General features: G+C 41.3%; 1 pseudogene; it reads right to left on the bottom strand.

Annotated features, from left to right (window-relative positions):
- Nucleotides 1-8,954: 8,954 nt before the first annotated feature.
- On the bottom strand, nt 8,955-9,072 carry LOC124614352 (annotated as a pseudogene).
- Between the last annotated feature and the right edge of the window lie 3,855 nt (nt 9,073-12,927).

The raw sequence follows: 12,927 nt of genomic DNA, 5'->3' as shown, positions 1-12,927 counted from the left end.
AAGCAATGAGATTTTGTTGGTACTCAAATATTTATCATGAAGTTTTTTTTATATGTGCCATCTATATATCTACGAGGCAGGAAAACATTTACTGTAAACACGTAGGTTTCGCAAACAATGTGCAAGCTCAACCTTGGTCTTGCTGAACTATTTACGAGACTCTCATTAACTTCCATCGCGAGATGCAAAAACTTAGTTTAATGCTGAGATACAGCTGAGTAATGTTAATGGAGTCACATCGTGCGGAATCTTTCTATAAAACGTTAGCGTTTCTTAAAAATCGAGATCCTTATGGACTGCGCTATAGCTCACTAGGTCAAGGAAGGGAAAGGATGTGTTTGCGCCATGCTTCAAGGAATCTTCGCATGCATCGCTCGAATGCAGTGTAGGGAACTAACTGGGAACTTAAATAATGACTTCTGATTTGAGATAGCCCGAATGAAAGTACAGTCACAACTATAGCTAACTTTGTGTCAGAGTGTAATTCAGAATATGGTGCTTCTGCAAGCTGCGTCTACAAACAGCCACCTACTGAACGAGTCAGTCTGCTCAATAAACAGGAGACGAGATATCATTCTTTCTGTCATCACGCAATCCACGAAGGTTTCAGTGGAGTGGTATCCACAAGACTTATGTTTAGGTTTAGAATGTAATTCATTGTAGCTGGTGTTACATAAGACATTTGTCACCGAGAATGTTGTGGAATTTGATCATTGTTACCTTTGCCTGTTGTAGGAAATTAAACTCCCAATGTAATGCTGGTAAACTACGAATCACATGGCACTGAAGAACTCGTGGACGAGAGTATTTCAATATATACTCTGTGTGGATCTGGTTTATGTTCGACTTATGCTTCTGACTGTTCATTATTTTCTTAATACACAAAGAAACATCGATTTACTGCTTCAGCTACTTTCATTTTCATTTAAAACACCACTTGCATTTATATGGTCATGTCATCATCACGGGTGGATTAAAATATTTTTACATCGAGGATTTTACTTGTGAGATGCCTATGTGTCGTCTGTTTGTCAGAGGGAGTTGCGGCAATAAGGTTATCTGTCGTCATTAGCGATAATTTACATCAATGAATTAACACGAACGTCTTTAAATGATTTCAATTAAAAAAATGGTTCAAATGGCTCTGAGCACTATGGGACTTAACATCTGAGGTCATCAGTCTCTTAGACTTAGAACTACTTAAACCTAACTAACCTAAGGACATCACACACATCCATGCCCGAGGTAGGATTCGAATTGCGACCGTATCAGCAGCGCGGTTCCCGACTGAAGCGCCTAGAACCGCTTGGCCACAATGGCCGGCGCTTTCAATTAAAGTTGACGTTTCTTCATCAGTGTAAAATAAAATATAAACCTTCTTGCCACATCACTGTCTGTATAAACAGACGATGCACGTTACAGTATACACCTTAGTACACTACTATGCACACGACTTGTTATACATCACCTATGCGAATGCAACTCTTCTTGTCGATTTCTAACACCCTATAGTGTTATTTTTCAACTTGAACTTGATTGACGTATGTTTGTTAAAGAATGTTTGCGTTTTTTTGCTGTGTAGGCAGTAAGCTTTTTTTTGTTGGAGTTTCATACCAAATGATTGTTTGTAATCGAAACCGGCAGTACAATAACCAAATACAATACAAGAACCAAATACAGCTTTGTGTTATGAATTTTGTGAAACATATTTTCCCTGTCGATAACTACCTGAAGAAACTATTCGAACTGTAGTTGTGTTTAATCCGTGGAGGATGTGGCCGAGAGCTGCTTGTTTCTGACACCGTATAGTTTGATTGGTGTATTCTTCTGTTGCGCCTACTAAGCAAAGGATGATGCCATGTATGTATCTCAACCAGAATAGTACATTGAATTTTGCCTGGTACTATTTTCTGCAATGTATGTTCCTCCATTTTGTTCATAAATATATTTACTAGTCATTTAATATTTGCAAAACATCTCGGAGAAGAAAACCACTATCTATCGCAATAGAAGCAGACGTGAAAAAGTCATATTCAATAACAAAAATATCTCCTAACAGTACAAACTAATTTCCAAATACAAAAGACAATCACAGAAAATAACACATACTAAACAATCAAACACACATTAGCAACCAAACGTTATCACAGCTAGTAAAATATTCAGCAGATAAATAATAACATCCCTGTAGCCATCATAAAAACATTATCATATAAAGCAGACAACATGCTCACTCATGATCACCCACCCCACTACCATAACAATGTAGTAATAATTGGCTCCCATCCACCCACCCATTCTCCCACAGACACACACAAACACACAGAGGGAATGCACGCGCGCGCCGGTCGGTACATAAAAAAACACATATATCTCGTTTACATGGGGCTCCCAAAACTGGATTTCGTAAACCGATTTCCCAATACCGCTTATGGGTGGTCATGTAAACACTTCAAAATCGATTCTGGGAATCCGCTTCTAGTTGCCGATTTTCCAATTCCGGAATCGATTTTTGCTTCCATGTAAACGCAACCGGTTTTGAAACGTGCTTGGTCTGTCAGTTCTCAGCTTGTTTTGAAAAATTTCCGGCTAACATGGACTGAGTGGCTTTTTGTACAGTGAAGGATAAATGGAAATATTAGACTGAAGTTTTTAACGCTTTGTCTAACTGAAGAGAAATAGTGACTAAATCAGGTTCAAAATGGCTCTGAGCACTATGGGACTCAACATCTGAGGTCATTAGTCCCCTAGAACTTAGAACTACTTAAACCTAACTAACCTAAGGACATCACACACATCCATGCCCGAGGCAGGATTCGAACCTGCGACCGTAGCGGTCGCGCGGTTCCAGACTGAAGCGCCTGGAACCGCTCGGCCACACTGGCCGGCTGACTAAATCATGTGTTCGATTTCTATCACACTGCCCTTCACTGACACAGGATATAGTACTGTTTCACGTTTTGTAAATCTACGTTAACCTTGTGTATTTTGTTCTGATCATGCGGAATGCGATAGTTTTTGTTTTCTTTTTAGGCTATGGCAGCATAATTATGTTATTACTCTGTCACTACGTCTACATGCGGCACATCTTCTGAAAGTCGGAACTGTCTTGTTTGCGTGTTACGGTCTGAAGCGGATTTGTTAGCCCATTTATACATGGTGCATGGAAAACAGCTGTTACAATAGCTAGCAAATCCACTTCAGACCGTAACATGTAAACAAGAAAGCGAAAAAATGTTTTCGAAATTCGGTTTTCATCTTTCGGAAGATGTGTCGCATGTAAAGGTAGTGGCAGAGTAATAACATATGCTGTAATCTAAAAACAAAACAAAAAATATCACATTCCGCACGATCAGAACAAAATACACAAGGTGAACGTAGATTTACAAAACGTGAAACAATGTTATATCCTTTGTCAGTGAGGGGCAGTGTGATATAAATCGAACACCTGTGTGCAGAAGAACATTAAGAAATGATGTAGGAGGAAGGGAAACTGTGTTGAAAGTTAGTATAGAAGTAGAGGGACTCACTTTGTTTACATGGGATTCCCGAAACGGGATTTCGTAAACCGGTTTCCCAACACCACCAATAATGTATGCAAAAAGTTATCCCGAGTCACCTATCTGCTAACTAAGCTCAGGACTTGTGTGACGGACGAGCTACTACTAAATGTCTATTATGCCTTTCTTCATAGCCACCTCACGTATGCAGTGCTGTTATGGGGCAACGCCTCTGGGGCAAAAAGAATTTTTCTTTGGCAGAAAAAGGCCATTAGGTGTATTGCTGGCGTGAGAAACCATGAATCATGTAGAGACTATTTCAAAGAGTTAAAAATACTGACACTTACATCACTATTTATTCTTAGTTGCTTATGGACATAAAGGAAAACCAAGAAAGCTATAAACTGCGCGAGTCTGTACATAGCCATGACACACGCCAAAGGCAGATGATGGACATCCCAGTTACTAGGCTTAAAACAAACCAAACCAAAACAGTTACACATAGACAGGGATACAATTATTTAACACGCTACCACTTACAGCACACAGTGAATCACTGAATGTCTTCAAAAATATCACAAAAAAGTGGCTTGGACAAAAGGCATTCTATACAATAGAAGAATTTAAAGTATGTAATAAAAATGATCTAATCTATTAAAACTGCTGTATGACATGACCACCATATTAAATGAGCACTTCTGAAAATGTTATTGTATCATGCGCTTGTGCTTTATTTACATAATGTATTTTTACTCAATAGTTAACTGCTGTATGACATGACCACCCTATTACATAAGTTCTTCTGAAAATGTTATTGTACCATGCTGTTGTGCTTTATTTACATAATGCATTTTCCCCAATGGTTAACATGTATTAAGCCTGTCCCATTTATATTTGTTAAAATGTTTTTCTTAGCATGTGCAATCTGTTACACATACAGTATCTCCTTTTGTCATTCTGCACGACACATGACTACTAAACATGTGCAGCATAAAACATATTTACTCACTCAGAATGTTAAAAATGTATGACTTATTTTGTAATTATATAATGTATGTAAAATGACGACATCAATTGCATGAAAAATGCTTAAAAATGGATCAATAAACCAATAAATCAAATCTAACTGCTCATTTGAAAACACCCCAATATCTATTTTGAAAATGTTGCTGTAGCCACCGAATTTACAATTCCACTATCGATTTTTGCTGTCATATAAACTCACAACTGTTTTTAGAACGTGTTTGCGTTGTTATGTTATGTCATTTCTTTAGATCTGCTAATCTAGACGGAGTGACTTCTTGTGCAGTGAAGGAGAAGCAGAAATATTAGATTGCGCATGAAGTTGTGTACCATTAACACAACTGAAGAGAAATAGCCATCAGAAACCAGAACAGATAATTTCCAGACGATATTTGTGTAAACAAACTGACGATCGTGAAACCGATATTTGACCGTTCTAGCAAAACCGCTTATGACAACACGTAAGTTCGACACCGAAAAACGTTTCCGAAATTCTATTTTCGTCTTCTGATAATTTCGTAGTACGTAAACGTAGCGAGTGACTCTGGAAGAAGTAAGAACGAAAGGAGGGAGTTTGACTGGCTGACGTCAAAGACATCAGGGACGGACTACCAGCTCAAAGAACAAGGGATGTATGAGGAAACTGCAGTGACATTCCTAAAGGAACCATTCCGGTACTGGGGCGTGGTCCTGTGGATTTCTTAAGCTCTTACTCTTCAGTGTAAGACTGTAGTTGTACAAATTATTATCAGGAGTTGTTCTTACCTACTTTATGAGTGATGTTTTCAGATCCGACGTCGATTTTTTTCCGAAAGCTCCAGTTTTTATCCAGTCGCAAAAGTCAGTATTTCATGTTTTATTATTAAATCGTAATGTAGATGGATAAATATTTAAGTCTCTTGCACTTAGCTGGCAATACAAATTAAATTAAATTAAATGTAAATTGAATAGGAATAGAGTATAAATTTGTTCAGTGGCACGAAGTGAAGCACATATCGCTATGAAGAAGGTTATAGTTTATTAAAAGTGACATATAACTAACACTTTCTGATGAGGAAGGAATTTTCGTTTCGAGCTCTGTCGTTTGTGGGCTATTTCACAGAGATCTCGTTAAACACCCCAGCCATCATATGCTCGTCCCATCTCCCTTGACAGCGCTCTGCCGTAGTCCTGAGGTTTTGATGGAACTGTTAGCCCAGTTGGTCACTGACGTCTCCTAAGTTGTCAGGAAATTTATCACGATAATTTGATTGAAAATGGAGTTTGACACTCATATCACATCCCAAGACATGAAATTCTGACAACGTATCAGCTACGACAATTTCATAGTTAACAGCTTTTTTACCATCGAGAAAGTTTTCCATCACCGCCACGAATGACACCCTTGCAGCCTTTTCTTGATGGTCATCTTTGTGATAAATTAGGGATATTAATATATGATATTTTATGTCTGTTTTTCGCACCAATTCCTTCTGTATTAAAGATACAGAAATAGCAGTCACTTGCGTGATGCACTGATTGTCACCAGGACATGAGGATTCCGAAAGGCAACCCTTCACGCTTTCTTTTTGTCCGGTCACGGACCATTTCTCCACAGTTGTGTCATGCAGTATGTAGGTCCAAAATATGCGTTATAAGCTTGCCTCAAAATTGCGTCTTTTACAAATAAAGGTATAGTATCCACAAATGTAACTGAAACTCGGAGGATTATTGTTACAGTGATGTCTCTTCGCTTCCATGGTGAAATGACATCAGATCTGTAAGAAAAAAAGATAAAATATCATAACCCTGTCCGTACCATACATATGTAAGTAATTAATCTAACAGCAAATGGATGGTAAGGAAAAATTTATTTCGTAACCACGATTAAATGTCATCAAATCTGTGAGGAAAAAAAGATACAGTATCATAACCTGTCGGTAAATTAATTAATCTAGCAGCAAATGACTGGAAATGTAAGTTCTAATTGCTTGAATCCAGCAGATCAAAAACAACAGGAATAAATTTAAAAAAAATTGTTGAGCAGTGTTAAATTAGAGGATAGCAGAATATAGCTGAGCAGTGCATCATTGCATCATGGAGACCCTCTTTGCTCACAGTTCGCAGTAAGCATAGCCTCTCCGCTGAGTGCCTCAGAAATTCCCTGGAAGGCGAGACGCAACCTGGCGCCGGCGCACGTTATCTCCAGCCGACTGGGTGGAGCTGGACTGCGGCACGGCGCTGGACTTTGAACTGTCGTCACAGCGGCCGCTCAGCGGATGTACGTTACGTCGTACCGGGAACTCACTGCATCCTCTTGTGTAGCTGCACGGCTAGAATGCGTGTTGAATGCTGTGTCATCGCCATCAGTAGTTTGTCACACACCACTGATAAAGGGTGCCTCCAGACTTCTCCATCAATTAGTCCACAGTTATACGGAGCCGTGTTGCTCCTGCATGTTTTCTGATATCACCATCACCCCGCCCCCCCCCCCCCGCCGCTTATCCACCCCCACCCACACCACTACCGTAGGTTCTTAAAGAAGTCATCTCTTACGTATAAAATACCTCTAAATGTGTGATTGCTTTAGAATGAGATAATGCATGTTCTCTCATTATCAAACCATGGAAGAGTATAAATTGGGTAATTTGCGCCAGTTTTAAGCAAAAGCTAGTTTTTCTCACATCTTAATGTTTATGACGTCACATCTCCTGACCTGGGCGTCGTACAATAATACAGGGTTATTCTAAATGATCGACTCATTTTCAGAAATTCGTATGTATTCAAGTACAAATCCAAAACGAACAAGCTTTATACCAATGAAAAGGGGAAGTTCCAAAGTTTTTGGCGAGCGCGGAGGGCGGGGATGATGGTTTCAAAAGCGGCCGGTAGAGTTCGCGCGGCAATAGGGCCGTCATTACGTTTCACTGTCAGTTGAGAGTGAGATAATGATGGCGGAGCACAAGGTTTTCTGCGTTCCTGAGTTCGTGAAAAGTTAGTCGTAAATTGCAGTGCAGCGGGCATTTCGTACCAAATTCGGTATTCAGCTACAAACTCGCAAAAGTATTAGCCTTTGGTTTAAGCAATTTAAACAGACTGGGAGTGTGTGCAAAGGGAAAAGCACAGGTCGACCGCGTGTGTCGGAGGATGATGTCCGACGGACTGAAGAAACTTTGGGGCGCAGTTCCAGTAAGTCTACCAATAGAGCCAGTCGACAACCTGGTTCAAAATGGTTCAAATAGCTCTAAGCATCATGGGACTTAACATCTGAGGTCATCAGTCCCTTAGAGTTAGAACTACTTAAACCTAACTAACCTAGGGACATCACACACATGCATGTCCGAGGTAGGATTCGAACCTGCGACTGTAGCAGCCGCTCGGTACCGAACTGAAGCGCCTAGAACAGCTCGATCACAGCGGCCGGCGAGAACTTGAAATGCCCAAACCAATTGTATGGACAGTTCTGAGACGGCGTTTGCTATGCAAGCCATACCGATTACAGCTTGTGCATGCTCGCAACCCCAATGACAAAGAGAAGCGTCTCGCATTTTGTGGTTGTGTGATAGCAAAGATGGAGGATGACGCATTTCTACAGCGTGTAATTTTTAGCGATAAAGCAACCTTAGTGGAGAAGTCAACGGACACAATGATCGCATATGGGGATTGGAAAATCCACATTCACCATTGCAACTCGAAAGAGACTCACCGAAGACTAACGTGTTCTGTGCCGTATCCCGTACAAAGGTTTATAGACAAATTTTTTTCTTTTTTTTTGCGTAAGGAACTGTAACGGAAATAAAGTACATGACATACTGGAACAACGGCTGTTCCGTTAAGTTGTAGAAGATTCCCAGGACTTCATTTTCCAACAGGATGGAGCTCGGTCCCATTGGCACCGTGACGTACGAGGCGTTTTGAATGACTTCCTTCTTCAGTGCTGAATCGGTAGCAGGGGACTTGAGGACCTGGCTCTGCACTTCTGGCCACCGAGATCTCTTGATCTCACACCTTGCGACTATTTCTTATGGGGTTATGTGAAGGAAGCTGTTTACGTCCCATCTCTACCAACCACTCTGAACGATTTGCGGAACATGATCAATGTTGCCGTGCACTGGGTAACAGCAGATACGGTATCGCATGTTTGGGACGAGTTTGGCTACCGCATCGATGTTTGCCGTGCAGCCAACGGTGACCACATTGAATATTTATAACATTTATCATATTTCTAATTATTAATCAATTATTAAAAACCACTCCGTCTACAGGCTACAAGTGGCCCATCGGGACCATCCGACCGCCGTGTCATCCTCCGAGGAGGACGCGGATAGGAGGGGCATGGCGTCAGCACACTGTTCTCCCGGTCGTTATGATGGCTTTCTTTGACCGAAGCCGCTACTATTCGATCGAGTAGCTCCTCAGTTGGCATCACGAGGCTGAGTGCACCCCGGAAAATGGCAACAGCGCATGGCGGCCCGAATGGTCACCCATCCAAGTGCCGACCACGCCCGACAGCGCTTAACTTCGGTGATCTCAGGGGAACCGGTGTATCCACTGCGGCAAGGCCGTTGACATTAATCAATTACTAAACACTAATTAATTATAAATTATTACAAATTATTAAATTTAATAAATTGATATCAAAAATTATGAAAAAAATTTTCGAATCTTTCTCTTCGAATTGGCATAAAGCTTGTTCATTTTGGATTTGTACTTTAATAAATACGAAGTTTTGCAAATAGGTCCATCATTTAGAATAAGTCTGTATAACTTTACAGGTACATTCAGTGGTATATTTAGATACTCACTGCAATATGTGTTGCTAATAGTTAGGAGTAAAGAAGTTATAAATTAAAACGTCAGGACTTTTGCTGAAGTTTTGCTGTCTGAATGGAGAAAATGTATGAACTTTTGTCCTTTTATTATTTTATGGCGCGTATCAGCGAGAAACAAATGTCGAAAAGGTCTGAAATTATGTGCAAAGTTTGTTGGGAGTCGCTAAGTGCTTCTATTCCCATGCGTAACTTGCTTGACGTGAGTTACGCTGCCTTAAGACATAGTTCCGAATTGTAATATTTGGTTTATTGTGTTAAAACTTTATTGTAAGACTGTAACTCTTAATGAGTAGATTGTGGCAGCGTTTTAAATTTTCAATTCGGTCAATAATTATATGAAGTACTGAAAAAACAGTGTTTATTAGTCCTGGAAGCCGTTAGATTGGTCATCATTCCACAGAGACCGGGTGATTGCGTGGCCATTTAGTAATGTAGATCTTCCCAACTTGCACCATGAAGAAAGACAGACGCCGTCTGATCAACTTTTTATGTTTATTCGGATTACCAGCTCCGACTGTTGCGTCAGGTCATCTTCGGATAGAAATCTAATTACTGCACTCTTACCTCATATTTCAATTTGAAAAATTCTGTAGGTTTAATGGAACGTTTGGTCTGATAACGAACAGCGATTTGCAGTGATTACATTTGGATTTGAAGAGGACAAGAAAAGGTGAATTTACGAGGGACGTTCCTTAAGTAATGCAAAACATTTTTTTCTGATAGCACGTTGATTTTATTCAGGATTCCAATAGAGAATATTATTCTCCACTCGTTTACCTACGAAAGCATATTTTTCAACATAATCATTATTCAGTGTGAAACTTCTTTGTTTAATAATTTTTTTACTTAAACTGCTGAATGCTTACTCAATGTCCGTAAACTGAATGTACTCTCACTTTGCTTGTTTTTATAATTTCGACACTGACCTCCAGAACTGGCCGTGACAAACAGAACACAAACTTTTCCTATTCATTAATTACTCACAATACTCAACGGTAACGCGATCTGACTGCTCAAAAATGATAAACTGACTTCAAATAATTAATACAAAAGAATGGCCCTGAATTAGTAGAAATCCTAACAATAACCTATACATTTCGTAAGTCACTTACCTCACAAAAATCTTTATTACACAAACTACTGCAATACAGAAAGCGCCAATACAGTCAGCTAAATAATAGATTCTAACTACTGAAGGCTCTAACTGCTAATAGGCCAGTGATTAGCAATGGAAAGATTTTGTTGCAGAGCAAACAATGCATTTATCTTATAATGTGACAACCAGTTCAAAAAATTATGTAATCGTCCATGACATCCAGTTCCAAAAATTATATAATCATCGACAAATTACATTTCCATGAAAGACACACCTCCAAATCTCCGCATGCGCTAACACTTCAAACCTCTAACCTCCATCACCGCTAGCTACTCACTACCAACTTCCATCACTGCTGGCTGTTTACCTCCAACTTCCATCACTGCTGACAACTCACTCTCAACTTCCATCACCGCTGACTGTTAACTTCCAAGTGCTAGTACGACCAGCCACAGAGAGCCTCTTACAAGTGCGCAGAGCGCTGTCAGAGTTATTAATGCAGAGCGCTACATAGCGCTCCCAACATACAAACACATAAACAGCCTACTTACATGTGTGCCGGCCTTGTTCTACCTCACTGGGAGGGCCTATATGCCTGTATTGTAACTCACTACTAGTCGGCGTCTGAGCCAATGACTTGCTGCATCAATAACCTCCCCATCATTCGCAAGCACCTCCACACAGATGGCCCTTCGTTGCTCTTTATGGTCTTCCGTTAGGCGGCGAGGAACCCAGTGGCCACACACCTCTGACTATCCCAACTGGTGGATACGTGCGTCAGCACTACCGACAGAAACGTCCAGCTGTGCAGTGAGGTGATTGATTGTGATCCTTCGATCACCTCGAATGAGAGTGTCCGCACGTTCAAACATTGCAGGAGAGACAGCTGTGTGCGGCTGCCGGCACGAGAGAGATTGGACAGGTTTGCTCAGCTTTCTTACGATGATATCCGACACCTCGCCCAACGATTCACCGTGCCTTTATTCACTGCGAGGTCTCCGTAGACATTCTGCAAGCGCCTGTATCTGAGATGCTCTGGTTTTCTGCCGGAAGAAACTCGATGACGGAATGAGATTTTCACTCTGCAGGGGAGTGTGCGCTGATATGAAACTTCATGGCAGGTTAAAACTGTTGGTTGGTTGTTTCGGGGAAGGAGACCAGACAGCGAGGTCATTGGTCTCATCGGATTAGGGAAGGACGGGGAAGGAAGTCGGCCGTGCCCTTTGAAAGGAATCATCCCGGCATTTGCCTGGAGCGATTTAGGGAAATCACGGAAAACCTAAATCAGGATGGCCGGACGCGGGATTGAACCGTCGTCCTCCCGAATGCGAGTCCAGTGTCTAACCACTGCGCCACCTCGCTCGGTGTTAACACTGTGTGCCGAACCGAGACTCGAACTCGGGACCTTTGCCTTTCGCAGGCAAGTGCTCTGCCAACTGAGCTACCCAAGCACGACTCACGCCCCGTCCTCACACCTTTACTTCTGTCAGTATCTCGTCTCCTACCTTCGAAACTTTACAGAAGCTCTCCTGCGAACCTTGCAGGACTAGCACTCCTGAAAGAAAGGATACTGCGGAGACATGGCTTAGCCACAGCCTGGGGGATGTTTCCAGAATGAGATTTTCACTCGGCAGCGGAGTGTGCACTGATATGAAACTTCCTGGCGGATTAAAACTGTGTGCCCGGCTGAGACTCGAACTCGGGACCTTTGCCTTTCGCAGGAAAGTGCTCTACCACTTCCCCGTGATAGGCAAAGGACCCGAGTTCGAGTCTCGGTCCGGCGCACAGTTTTAATCTGCCAGGAAATTTCAACTCGATGACAGTTCTGCTTGGAATGCACCTCCGTTAGAGACACCACTTTGAACGCTTTTTATAGCGCCGCCACCTATTGTCACTTCACGAAAGTATATGGGCTGAAGCGGGAATATTCTACGACGTTCCACAACAAATTCATCATTTTTTTCAATCGAAATTGTCCATGAAAAAAATTGTTGCATTACTTATTGAACGCCCCTCTCATATACCAGAATGAACTTTCATACGCGCATAAGTGTACATGATTACTCTGTAGTTCGCAGTCAAGTACTTGGCAGAGAGTTCAACGAACCACTTTCAGATTCGTTAGATACCGTTCCACTCTCGAACAGAGCGTGGGAAAAACGAACGCCTAAATTTTAGTGCGAGTTCTGATCTATATTATTTTGTTACGAAAGTCTTTTCTCTCTATATAGATAGGAGTCAAAAAAATATTTCGAAGTAGGAAGATGGTGAATCAAATTTCGTGAACAGATCTCCGCAACAAAATTGCCTTTGTCTTAGTAATTGCTGGCCAACCCCCATATCCTATCCGTGACAACTCTCCCCTATGCCGCTAGAATGCAAAACGAACTGCATTCCTTTGAACTTTTTCAATATCCACCGTCAATCCTATCTGGTAAGCATCCCACGCTGCAGATGTATTAATGGTCATTATGTTGTGACTTGGCAAGACAGACCA

Source organism: Schistocerca americana, chromosome 4 (assembly GCF_021461395.2).
Source record: "Schistocerca americana isolate TAMUIC-IGC-003095 chromosome 4, iqSchAmer2.1, whole genome shotgun sequence".
Lineage (NCBI taxonomy): Eukaryota > Metazoa > Arthropoda > Insecta > Orthoptera > Acrididae > Schistocerca > Schistocerca americana.
This window is presented reverse-complemented; position numbering and strand designations above follow the sequence as displayed.